The sequence below is a fragment of the Mytilus galloprovincialis genome, chromosome 10 (genome assembly GCF_965363235.1).
Source record: "Mytilus galloprovincialis chromosome 10, xbMytGall1.hap1.1, whole genome shotgun sequence".
Lineage (NCBI taxonomy): Eukaryota > Metazoa > Mollusca > Bivalvia > Mytilida > Mytilidae > Mytilus > Mytilus galloprovincialis.
This window is the reverse complement of record NC_134847.1, coordinates 6,219,294-6,230,636: the sequence shown is the minus strand read 5'-3', so window position 1 is coordinate 6,230,636 and position 11,343 is coordinate 6,219,294.

The following is an 11,343-nucleotide window of genomic DNA, read 5'->3' as shown; positions in this document are numbered from 1 at the left end:
GTTATCATTTAGCAATGTTTTGCTTGATTTTCCATCGTGTTGAATAACTGAAAGATTGTGATCATGGTAACTTGCGACAAAAACATTTTTATAATTGTTCACTGATATTCCTGTTGGACCCCTGATCGGTATACCCTTGAATTCCCATATCTTTTTTCCTTCCATATCACAACAGTAAACTAAGCTTGTGCCGTTGTCCACGTAGAATATTCGGTTATCTGTAACCGCTAAATAGTCCACTATTGAAGTTGCTAGCTTTATTGTCTTCAGTTTTTCACCCAAGATATCAAAAACCGCTACTCCACTTTTATGAATTAGAACATAACATTTCCCATTCCAATGACATATTCCCCAGCAGCTTTTTTGATAATCTATTTGCTTTTTCTCGGTTTGTTTTGTAACGTTAATTAATTCTGTATACTGGCACCAATCGCCATACGTGACAGCAATACAGTCGATATCTACTGCTGTAACATCAAATGGTGGTTCGGAGACGGCAATGTTTTTGATGTGCTGACCTGTAACACTATACTCCATGACAACTGCGCTAACACCAGTATAATTTGTAAGTAATATATTACCACTGGGTGACATGGCACAACCACTAATATTGATATCTTCTCTTGTCTGTTTAATTTTGAAATTTTGTTTTAAACTGAGACGTGTTTCTCTCACACTTGAAACAATGGAAACGGACGGACTCCTAAGACTCTGAGCTCCTCTGAGGCTTGCGTCATTTATTTGAAGACCGGCCATCTTTTCTTCAACCGATATTTTGCCTAGAACGTCGACGCCCTCAAGTTCTTTAAGTATCTTGCTAATATATGGATGAAGTTCAATTTCCATTTTGTAATTTTCCACAGAAACTGCAGTCTTAGTTATAGAATTCATTTCACCACGTACCCTGTCGTTAATCTGGTGTGTTGCAAGAAAGCAGTGTACATCTGGAGATGTTTGCTGCATTTGTATGGTTGAATCATGATGTTTCCTGAGTTCCTTTTGGGCATTTTCAAAAGTCCTCAGCGCGTTTTTATTTTTTCCTTTCACAGTTCTGTATTTTGATTCTAGATCCGCTTTTAAGTTTTTTTCTAGCTCTTCTAAGCGCGTAATGATTTTTTCTCGCGTGTCTTTAATAATTGTCTTAATATTATCCCTTTCCTTTTTGAAATTTTCTTTTTCTGAGATCCGACCATTAATCAACTGTTCAATGTTTTTTAATCCATCTCTGATTGTCGCCTCCAAGGCAGTTAAAGCGGTTGATTGCTTGGCATTTTTTGCAGCTTCTTCTATTGAAACAACATCGGAACACTTTTGATGACGGGATTTTCTTTCTGTGCATGCATCACAGATGGCCGTGTCATGTTGTTTACAGTAACGAGTAAGTTTCCTACTATGTTCGGTACAGCTCTGGTTAATATGAAACGTAGACATCTTTAAATAGAATAAAATAAGTCAAAATAAAGCACCAATACATCTGTAACAAACTATCGTTTATATATATATATAGGGAAAAACAAAAAAATTGCGAAAGCAAATTTACAGATCTAACATTGTTGGGTTAATGTTTAGACGAGTTGTATATATGCATATATATTAGGCGAGTGACTTTAACCATGAAATTAAATTTTTAATGCACCTACCTAACACACGGCTAAATAATATATCATTTGAAAGCTACAAATCTGTACTATCTGTTTTGCCCGGTCGTAAAAAAATCGTACGGTGCAATTTCCGTCAAATCAAGATCAAAGGTCAAGGACGAATAAGGGCATATTGTCTAAGATTTCATCTTGATTGCATAATATGACTTTTATATACTTAATTCACATATGCAAACAATTTAAACTTTTAGCAGAGAGATTAACAGTCATTAATTTTTATATATTTAAAGCGTGTTTTTGATAGACAGCACATGTTTCCTGAAATTCGAGTAAAAGTTAATAAAATGTGCAAAAACACAATTTTTTCTTTCTGATGCAACTGCTAACCACTTTAAACTAAGTAAAACCCTGTAATGACTGTCAAAGAAGTTTTTGGCATCATGAATTTCCTAAAAGTATGCTTACTTCTAATCAAACAGCAAATCAAAACAACTCATACAGATGCCCCAAATACTGCCATCTGCGAAAAACAGCTTTTAAGCATTTCTTGCAATTTAAACATTGTATGTGATCAAAATAAGATTTAATGAACAAATTCTTTAGAATCTGAAAAATTCAAAGTAAAAAAATATGTGCGCGAATCATACTGTTTCTTGAAACAAAGGGGGCGAAACTACCCGACTGAAATGAACATCTTTCGACTTTTCTAATTGTTTGATTTGTAGCTTCATTATAAATATTGATGTAGTGAAAAACCCTTTTGTTTATTTAATGTAAACCATAAAAAAAAGAAATTGACAATCTAGACAAAAATAAATAGAAAATTAATTGATGAAATTGAAATTTCAAAGAATTAAAAAAACCAGGAAACAAATTATAAAACTTTACTTCTTGATTGATTAAATTGCGTTGTTCATTGTTTAAATGCATTAATTCAGCAAATAAGAATAATTTTGAAGAAAAAAAATCCATTAATACGCAACGATTCTAGCTACAACTAAACTTCCTGAATAGCTTGAATGACTAGTCCATTTTTCATACGAGGATGAATTCATGCAAGAGTTTCTGATGACGACTGGAAAGAAGCACCATTATCTTGAAACTTCACTTTCAACTATATAAATGATGTCATCTAACTGAATAGTGCCAAATTTGTGACAATGTTGGACTCATAATTTCCATTGAAATTGAAAATAAAAGACTCAACAGATATAGTTTACTCTATCACGTATCTTGAAAACGACGATGAGGGTTGGTTGAGACCAAGTTTAACGACAAAAGAGATGAGCATAAATCAACCAATAAAAACACTCCTTACTACCAAATTATAAATTAGTCATTTCTATGTAGCAACATTATAGCAACGCCTGCATATCTCAACTACTAAAGGAGGAGACCGATTTCATTGAGCCTCAACTCCCCTGAGACAATAACAAGTCGGAAATATTTATGATATGTCGTACAAATGTAGGGTTTTGTATTTCCTTAATTTGTCTTTGCATGCTCAGTCGACGTACTGCCCGCGAAATTAAATGAAAATATTTATCTAAACACTTGCCCAATTGTAACGCGATTTTGCGGCATCTTCTTGTGGAGTATATTTCTCCAAGTTGATACAATTTTCCAGAGCTTGCATGTATGTTTACGATTTATTTTCGTGATAGTGCGTAACTGCTCACAATGAAGATGTTAAATAAAGGCAACTATAGTATACCGCTATTCAATAGTCATCAATCGATTTACTAGAAACTGAAACAAATCCGGGTCACAAACCAAAACCGAGGAAAACGCATCAACTATATATATACAAGAGGAACACAACGATATAACAGAAACACTGAACTGCTACAAAAACAAACGCCGACATACAAAGAAACAGATTATTCGATACCAATTGCCATTTGCCTGACTTTTTACAGGACATTTGAAGAAAAGTGATGGTTTGAACATGGTTTTAAACCAGAGTTCAAATGCAAAGTTGGAATCATCCCTTTGAAAATGTTATGGACGCCACTACGAGTTGGCTGACAATTATAAAATATTTGTTTCGCCAGATGACGACTGATAAGTTCCAATCGACGTTACCAAAATACCGTCATATCTGCCTTGAATGACACCTACCCACTAAGGCTTGGCACCGAGTTAGGAATTAAATGAGCCACAAGACGGGTGTCACATGTGGAACATGATCTGCTTACCCGTTAGGAGACCCTGAATTCACCCCAAATATTTTTTTGGGGTTTTTTGTTACCCAATCTGTAGTTTTATATGTTGTGTTTTGTATACTGTTGCTTTGTCGTGTTCGTTTTTTTGGTCGTTTTGTCATTTCGTTTTCAATTATGAGTTTGATGTCCCTTTGATATATTTCGTCACTATTCAAGTAGTCAAAGGTTTTAAAATTGTAGATCATTGTAGCTAAATGTATCATAATAACGATTTTGTTCTATATATACATCACCGTGAGCAAATTAAGTTATTTTCGAGAATATTTGTCTTATTGCGTTATTCTTATTCACTTTACTTTCAGGCGATTTTTTTGCCGATTTTTATTACTGCAAGTTAATGTCTTAAAAGTAAATTAATACCAAATGGACAATCAACATCTTAAACCATGAATCAGATAAACTTAATTAAAACCATGAACAAAATAAAATTAAAGTCTAAGAGACGAACAACAGTTCACAATATACAGCACACCATGAAAACGATCACTGCCTAAAACAACGAATGATCTTATGAGGTCAGGAAGGATATTCAAGTTTTTCATTTTTTTATTTCACAACTGCTTATAGTGTTTTACATACACAATGACCTGCATTTGTATTTTAAAAGTTTATGTTGAAAATACTCAAAGCATCTTTTATTCAAATAATTAAAGCGATTAAACTTCTAAACACACTTAATATTACTATCACGATTTTAGACTAAATAAGAAGCAGCAGCATTATATTTTGTTCGTTTACATCCCGCTTTAGACAACCAAGTGTTTCTAAGCAAGGTTGCTTTTTTCAATGTTACCTACGATTCAGTCGCAAAGTCATGTTTGCATTTAAACACGATTACAAAAAGTTAATTCGTTTGACTTCGTAAAAAACAAATTTTTACCTCAATTAGCTCGTATATGACCATCTCTTCGAAACGACAAAGTCCACGTGTATCCTCAAAGAAATACAACAGAGGCGCTTCAGATGGCTGGGGCATATTCTCAGGATGCCTGTATCCAACATAACCAGGACAGCTCTTAGATGGACACCCCAGGGGAAGAGACCAAGAGGAAGACCCAAAACCACCTGGCAGAACTAAAGGAGCTTGACATGACCTGGGGAGAAGCCGAAACAAAGGCTAAAGACAGATCTGGATGGAGAAATCTTGTGGCAACCTTATGCTCCACCAGGAGCGAAGAGGATAGGTAGGTAGGTAGCTCGTATATATTCTTTTCGAAATTGAAATACCCCTATTTTTATTATGGAAAATCATTCTCCTCCCTGATATTGACAATAAGCGATGTGCTATCTTAACATAGAATAATAAAAAGATCGCTATTTGCAGATGGCAGATTTTTGGGCAACTGTTAACACTTCAATAGAAGGCTGTTCTATGAACAATAATTAATAATTGCATCCTAAAATTCAAAACAAATATTCCCTGACCTAAGACATATACATTTATCAATTTTTTAGCATACAAATATCGATTCCCTAAGATATATTTTGCTTTTGGAACAATTTTCATTTTTTTTAAGATTTGCGATAAATTTCAATTTTCGGGAAATATTGCGCATCTAACCTCTATTTTTTTGTTTGATTTGGAAATAATGTATCATGTTCCATAAAATTCATATGATCTTTTGAAAAAATTTATGGTACACAAATTAGAAAATTGCTTTTTGTTTAGTAATCGCAAAAATTGGAATGTTTATTCATGACCTTTGACCTTGATTTAACAGAAAATGCACCGTACGATTTTTTTACGACAGGGCGAAACAGAAAGTACAGATTATTAGCTTTCGAATAATATATAATACAGCCGCGTGTTAGGTGGGTGCATTAAAGTCGTTAACTAAGCGTCTTTTTGAAATAAGTCACTCGCCTATATATATATATATCAATATATATATCAAATCGAACCGGTGTTGTTATTTAAAAAAGTAATTAAAGGTACCAGGATTATAATTCAATACGCCAGACGCGCGTTTCATCTTCATAAGACTCGTCAGTGACGCTCAGATCAAAATTGTTATAAAGCCAAACAAGTAAAAAGCTGAAGAGCATTGAGGACCCAAAAATCTAAAACGTTGTGCCAAATACGGCTAAGGTAATCTATTCCTGGGATAAGAAAATCCTTAGTTTTTCGAAAAATTTCAAGTTTTGTAAACAGGAAACTTATACAAATTACCATATAATAGATATTCATGTAAACACAAAAGTGCTGACTACTGGGCTGGTGATACCCTTGGGGACGAAACGTCCATCAGCAGTGTCATCGACCCAGTAATGTAAAAAGTTATCAAAGGTACCAGGATTATAATTCAATACGCCAGACGCGCGTTTCGTCTACATAAGACTAATCAGTGACGATCAGATCAAAATAGATATAAAGCCAAACAAGTACAAAGCTGAAGAGTATTGAGGACCCAAAAACTTTTTACACCCCTGGGTCGATGCCACAGCTGGTGGACGTTTCGTCCCCGAGGGTATCACCAGCCCAGTAGTCAGCACTGTGATGTTATCACAGGAATAGATTACCTTAACCGTATTTGGCACAACTTATTAAGCATTTAAAAATATATGCAAAACGAAATATAAGAAGGACGAAAGATACCAAAGGGACAGTCAAACTCATAAATCGAAAATAAACTGACAACGACATGGCTAAAAATGAAAAAGACAAACAATAGTACACATGACACAACATAGAAAACTAAAGAATAAACAACACGAGCCAAATGGTGTATCGGTGTCAAAATATCTAAATGCAGCATGTTCTATTTTTGGCATAATTTTGAATTGTATCCTACATACATCACTTACGAGATTGAAAGCATATTCAAATTGAATACAATATATAAAGACAACAGTAGTATACTAATAAAACAAACACACATACAAACGCCAACATACATAGATACGAACTATTTGATAACAAGTGCCATATTCATAACTTGATACAGGATATTTTAAGAAAAAATGTTGGTTGAACCTGGTTTTATGGCTAGCCAATCCTCCCGCTTATATGGCAATGCTTAAAAAAATAACGCTAAAATGACGACACTACGTGACAGGAATACAGCACAAACATTTGCAAGACCACTCAGCACAGAAAAACGCATAAGTTAATAATATTATAGTTCGTTTCAGCATGTAAACCGAAGAATAGCAACGCATATCTTCCTTTAAAAACAGCAAACCACACCACAAACAGTGACATATTTTGTGACGTATATATAGTCTTGAAATTTATACAATTATATGAAACGAACTCCAAAAATTTTACATTAAGTTTAACAATACTATTCCAAAACATTACATAAAGATTGTATAAAATAATGGAAATTAAATTTTATAATCCCTATGTTGCTTTCAAAATATTTCTGCATATTGTAAACATAGTCTTGTGTATATTTTGGAGTTAAGTGTGGCGTCCATTGTCACTGAACTAGTATACATTTTTGTTTGGGGCCAACTGAAGCACGCCTCCGGGTGCGGGGGTTTCTTGACACATTCTCCATTTCCATTCTCAATTATATATACATGTATTGCTAAACTCATTATTTATACTTGGTTGACTAACCGTAATAGTTAAAGTTCTACACGGTGTGTTTGTTTTGGTGAGCTAACGAATCCGCATTGTTTATTCGTTGTCTAGATCTCATCTGTCTTTTACCTAAAGTAAAGAGGTGACAGATAGAAAGGGAAAGTTCCTACTGTTTAGATTGTGCATGTGTTCCTGACGTGTATATACATTACATATTTGTTAGTGAACGTTGAGCAAACATCAATAAGTGAATTTTATGAGCATTTGATTGGTTTCAAACATTATTTGATTTAAGAAACCATAAACATGATAAAAGTGGCTTAAGAGCCAGTCTGTGATAAAACCATGCAAAATGGTTCAAATCCAAAATATTCCAATCAGACTGATATTTTGTATTTTAGATACCCTATATGTAATAACTATTTGTGCAAAATATTTTGAAAAAATATTCAGCCATTATTTGTGTATGCCGAACATTCGATAATTGTCCATTTTTGTACTTACAAAAGGCAATTTTAAGCCTATTTTAGGGTATTTTGACCTGATCTTGTTTTTATTTTATAGAAAAATTACAGCTAAATGATAACAAATATATGAGCAAACAACTTAAAATGAAAGGAAATTAGGATTATTTAAAAAGTTGTGACATTTCTCAATACCCCTACTGACAGGTTGAAATTGCATGGTTTTGAAAAAGGGCCGATTCTGCATAATTTGTATACTTTTAAAGGCTTGAATCTTGTAAGACCATGTTTTATTTTCAAAAAAATGTAATATTTCATGAAGCTTATATATTTATCTACAAAATGTAAGAAAACGGTGCTCGGCAAATGATACCTTCTTACGATAAAATAATAGTTAAAGATAGGCATGATGGCAATTTTGCCGAATTTTTTATTTTTTTATCTGTTTCAATAGAAACTTTTCAAAAGTATGTGATAGTCAAAATATAAAAAAAATAATGACTGAATTAATGTTTACTGGTTATATTAATTGAATAAACCAAGTTTAAGTTAGCTTAAATTAGAAAATATACTAAAGGAGTAAACCCAGTAAGACCCCTGTTTGTCTTTTTTGCCCCTAAACTGAGCATTTTTACAATATGTTTGAAATATAAACTTATTCAAAAGAAAATTACTTTAGAAACTTAAAAATGGGCTGTTTTATTTACAATACTATGCACACTCATCAGGTAATATCATCATGAGTTCTTCATAATTTTAACATTTTATAATATTCTAGTTTTTATACGCTTTTTGTCTAAATTCAAAGTGGCCACAATTGAGTTCAGTCTCAAATTTTTAAAACATGTTGTATTTGATAATGATTCATAAAACTGTTTAACATATAAAAGATAGAGACTCAACATGAATGCAGCTCCTTCCAATTTAGACAAAAAACTATCGTAAAAGTACTAAAATTCTAAGCACTTCTCCTTCAGATGAAATTGGGGGAATTTCTTTTTTTTAAATAGTATGAAAATGTAGACAAAATTGTACAAACTGCGCAGCCTTGTACATTCATGTCATCTATTACCAGAAAAGAGGAAGATTTAATAGTTTTGTGAATATCATAGAATTGTGCCTCTTACCTAGATAAGTGCTATATTTTGTATATATTTGTGATAAAGCTTTATGCCAAATATAAAGAGACTACTCCGAATAGTTCCAGATCAAACTTCAACTGAAATTTTATGACGCTGACATGAACCAGTAAGTAATCCATATGTCAATTCTGGGAGAACAGTGGACAGGGGCGGATCCAGCCATTTAAAAAGGGGGTTCGTAACCCAGGACAAAAGGGGGGATGTTCTAACTACATGTCCCCATTCAAATGCATTGATCGTCCAAAAAAAGGGGGTTCCAACCCCCGGAACCCCCCCCCCCCCCCCACCGGGATCCGCGCCTGGTGGACATAACATTAATGTTAAGTTTCCTCCAAGAATTTTATCTCTAGAAATTTGAGGCTTGGGAATAAGACATGTAAGATACAGTTGGCCTATAGCTGAGACAAACACAAATATTTCAAATTGAAATACAATTTATTTCATAACCACATGTAATAAAAACAAATATACACAGCTAAATGGTTAAACAGTTGAGCAGACATTGTCATTAAAATAGCTATGATTTTACTGTTTATATAAATATTATGGTGGTCTGCCGTAAAAATAGTGCAAAATAGTCTAAATATATGTTTTAGTCATGAATGAACATGATGAAGGTATTAGCAAAAAAGAGTATAAAAGTTTGATAGATCTGGAAAAAAAATTAACAAAATAAAGTCATCAATATCTATTTTAACTAAATATCAAACAATTTTGACAAAATTGAACCACTAAATACCAAAAACATCCAAAATGTCATTTTGTCTTTAAACTAGAGGCCCTAAAGAGCCTGTGTCGCTTTGGTCTATGTGAATATAAAACAAAGGACACAGATGAATTCATGACAAAATTGTGTTTTGGTGATGGTGATGAGTTTGTAGATCTTTCTTTACTAAACATTCTTGCTGCTTACAATTATCTCTATCTATAATGAACTTGGCCCAGTAGAAAATGCTAGTGAAAATTTACAAATTTTATGAAAATTGTTAAAAATTGACTATAAAGGGCAATAACTCCTTAGGAGGTCAATTGACCATTTTGGTCATGTTGACTTGTTTTTAGGTCTTACTATGCTGTACATTATTGCTGTTTACAGTTTATCTCTATCTATAATAATATTCAAGATAATAACAAAAAACGGCAAAATTTCCTCAAAATTACCAATTGAGGGGCAGCAACCTAACAACCGGATATCCGATTCATCTGAAAAAAGATCTTGACCTGATAAACAATGTCGCCCTCTGTCAGATTTGCTCTAAATGCTTTGGTTTTTTAGTTATAAGCCAAAAACTGCATTTTACCCCTATGTTCTATTTTTAGCCATTGCGGCCGTCTTGGTTGGTTGGCCGGGTCACTGGACACATTTTTTAAACTAGATACCCCAATGATGATTGTGGCCAAGTTTGGTTAAATTTGGCCCAGTAGTTTCAGAGGAGAAGATTTTTGTAAAGGTTAACGACGACGGACGCCAAGTGATGAGAAAAGCCCACTTGGCCCTGGGCCAGGTGAGCTAAAAAAAATGAGTGATTTCCGTTTGAACAGATATCTTCTAATGAATAAGTATTTCACCAAAAATTTAATTCTAGAGAAAGGGCTTTAACTGAGAAAAGAGAAAAGAGAAAAGCTTAAAGCGTGAAAAATGAATTTGACCTGTAACTTGTCATGATAAATCAATAAACTAAATATCAAATCAAAATCTACAAGAACCAAAAATGTCTGATTTGCCGAACTGACAGATAGACAAACGGACAGACGCAGTGCAAACTTAAATCCACTTCGACGTTAGCCGTTAGGGAACTAAAAATCAAAATCTCAAAGTATCAACAAACAGAAAAGAGATGCTCTTTGGAGAGGGGACATTCAAGATAATCTTGGAAAAGCTTTCCATTTTTGAAGAAGTAGGGTCATCTCAACTGTGTCTCTTTTATCTGGATTTAATCTGAGATCTAAATCAAAAACTGTTGTATGGCACATAATATATGGACATATAAACTTTTTTCGTAGATAAAAAAAATGGCCACATTTTTGTACACACGCTCTAATAGACACAACTTTCTAATCTAGACACTCAATGAGTGATTGCCCCTATAATTGTTTTCATTCCAATCAAAAGTTTCAAAGAGGAAGATATTTTGATGTACAAGTATGTTCACAACTCTGTTTCATATAACAAACTTTATAAAAGACTGTCATCAATTGAAAGTATGTGAAAAACAGGTGCTCTGCAGGGCGCAGCTTTATACAACCGCAGTGGTTGGACCCTGAACGGTTGGAGCAAATTAAATTTGGTCACAATGTTCAAGCTTGATGCTGTCTGAATTTGGATTGTGATTTAATTTTTGTTACAAAATAAATGTGGTCAAAAATCAAACAAATCTATTG